The following is a 2,426-nucleotide window of genomic DNA, read 5'->3' as shown; positions in this document are numbered from 1 at the left end:
GGAGGGGGGACGGGGAAGGTAAGGGTGCGCACGCGGGACGGACAGGCGGAACGGCGGGCGGGCAGGCGGGAGCACTGGCCGGCGCCACAGGCGGGAGCCCTGCCGGGGTTGGAAGGCGGAGGGGGCGGCGGAGGAACGGGGGTTGTGGGCAGGGCCGAGGCGCGGGACGCGCCGCCTCGCGACGACCACCGGAGGGGGAACCGCGGCGAGCGGCGCGGGGCGGGGGAGCGAGGGGGGAAGCGGGCGCGGGCGTGGGGGGGGTCCGAGCGCGGCGGTCGCCCCCGACCGCCGGCCCTTTTCCCCCCACGCGACACACCCGGCCTTCCCCCCCACACGTCCCACGTGCCCCGCGCGCTCCCGCCGCGGCCCCGGGCCGGGCCCGGCGGACGGCGCGGCACGCCTCCAACCACGAAAACCCCCGCGGAGAACCACACCGCCCCCGCGACAACGCGGGCTCGGGGCACGCAGTGCGGCGCGGCCGCAACCCGGGGGGAAGCGCGCAGCGGCGGGCGACGCCGCGGCGTCCCGCGGGCCGCCGCCGGGGCACGCATCCCCGGGGCGCAGCCCCGCGCGCGACTCGGCCTCGGCGCGAGCCGCCCCGACAGGGCAAAGGGGGCCGGGATCGCCAGCGGGGAGCGGGGGCGGGGCCGCGGCTCGGGCGCCGGACGCGCGGCCGCGGACCGGGGAGAGGAGGGGGCCACGGCCGGACCGCCGCGGTCGCCGCCCGGGGCAAGGCGGCGAGACCGACGGCGCCCCGGATCCGCACCTCCACCCCCCCACGACGGCCCACGGGACCGCGCGGCACGGGGCACCGCAAAACCCTCCCGAGACCCGGGTGGCGATCCCAAAGACCGCGTGCGGCACGAGGGATCTCCCCCCCAGAGGGACCGCGGCGGCGGCCGCGGCCCTCAGGCGCGAGCTCTCCTCGCCCTTCCCTTTACTCGCGGGCGGCGACCGGCCTCGGCCTCTCCCCCCCACCCCACCTTTCCCCCGCCAAACCACCCCCCCCACCACCGCCCCACGGGCGCCGGCCCCCAGCCCCCCCCCCCCCCCGTCCCACGCCCTCCCACGTCCCACACACACGCCACCGCCGAGCGGACCCGGCGGGGCGAGGCGGGGGCGAGGGGGGGGGCCGAGGGAGGCGGCGGGGACCGGACACACGGGGCCGGGGAGGGGGCGGGGAGGAGGAGGAGGAGGAGGAGGAGGAAGGAGGGAGGGCGGCAGCGGCGGCCACCGTCGTCTGCACTTAGGGGGACGGAGGGCCCAGCGGCCAGGACGACCCTGTCCCCAGCCCGCGGACGACCCCGCACACCGTACCGCCGCGCAGGCGGGCGTGGCAGGGCGCCCTCGGGCGGGGCTGGGCGCCGGCGGGGCGGGCCCTGCGAGGGAACCCCCAGCCGCGCCTTACCCCCGGGGAGAGACACCCACCCGGGGGAGGCGATTGATCGGCAAGCGACGCTCAGACAGGCGTAGCCCCGGGAGGAACCCGGGGCCGCAAGTGCGTTCGAAGTGTCGATGATCAATGTGTCCTGCAATTCACATTAATTCTCGCAGCTAGCTGCGTTCTTCATCGACGCACGAGCCGAGTGATCCACCGCTAAGAGTCGTACGAGTTTTTTGTGATCGCCGGGAGGGTCAACCCCGAAAAAGGGGCGCCCCCCCAACCTGGCACAGCACAGCCCCGAAGGGTGCCTCCGGCCGGCCAGCAAGAGACAACAAAGACCAGACTCCGAGAGGTCGGAAGGGTTGGAACGACAGGGCAAGTCCGGCAGCCCGCCCCGCCACGCCACACGGACGCGCGGGGCGAGCTCGGAACAACCCCACAGGCGCCCAGGGGGTTCCCGCCTGTCCCCTCCCCCCACACACACCCAAGGGACACGGGGCGCACGCACACGCACACGCTCACGCACCACCCGGCAGCCGCCGGGCAAGCCCCCTCCCGGCAACCGGGGAGGGCCGTGGCGTGGGCGCAAGCGCGGCGGCACCCCGGCCTGGGGCGCGGCGGGGGGGCGGGCAGCGGAGTCTGGAGGAGACACGGGAAGACCAGCCTCCACGGCTCCCCACGGGCCCGACCGCCCCCGACCCGAGGCGGACGGGCGACCCCCCAAGGGTCTTTAAACCTCCGCGCCGGGACGCGCTAGGTACCTGGACAGGGTGGAGGCGGGCGAGGTGGGTGGGGGACGAGGGAGCGCCCGCAACACCGCCAACCACCTCCGACGCCGACCCCCCCGGGGCCGCGGCCGGACCCACAAAGGGCAACCGAGAGCCCCGACGCTGCCGGCCCGTGACGGAGGCTCCGACGGGGCTAACCGCCCCCACAGACCGCCGCCGCCCGACGCCCCTCGCTTCCACCCCCCCCCCACGACCCCCACACGACCCTTCTTCCTCCCCCCCCATCCAGGGCCACCGGGGCCGACCGGCCCCGG

General features: G+C 77.4%; 1 non-coding gene across 1 annotated transcript; it reads right to left on the bottom strand.

Annotated features, from left to right (window-relative positions):
* Positions 1 to 1,453: 1,453 nt before the first annotated feature.
* On the bottom strand, positions 1,454 to 1,606 carry LOC147574126 (5.8S ribosomal RNA). The gene has a single exon (XR_015244419.1). It is a non-coding gene; the product is annotated as a 5.8S ribosomal RNA (ribosomal RNA).
* Between the last annotated feature and the right edge of the window lie 820 nt (positions 1,607 to 2,426).

This window comes from Puma concolor, chromosome E1 (assembly GCF_028749965.1).
Source record: "Puma concolor isolate L17-30 chromosome E1, mPumCon1.1.hap2, whole genome shotgun sequence".
In the NCBI taxonomy this organism is placed as follows: domain Eukaryota; kingdom Metazoa; phylum Chordata; class Mammalia; order Carnivora; family Felidae; genus Puma; species Puma concolor.
This window is presented reverse-complemented; position numbering and strand designations above follow the sequence as displayed.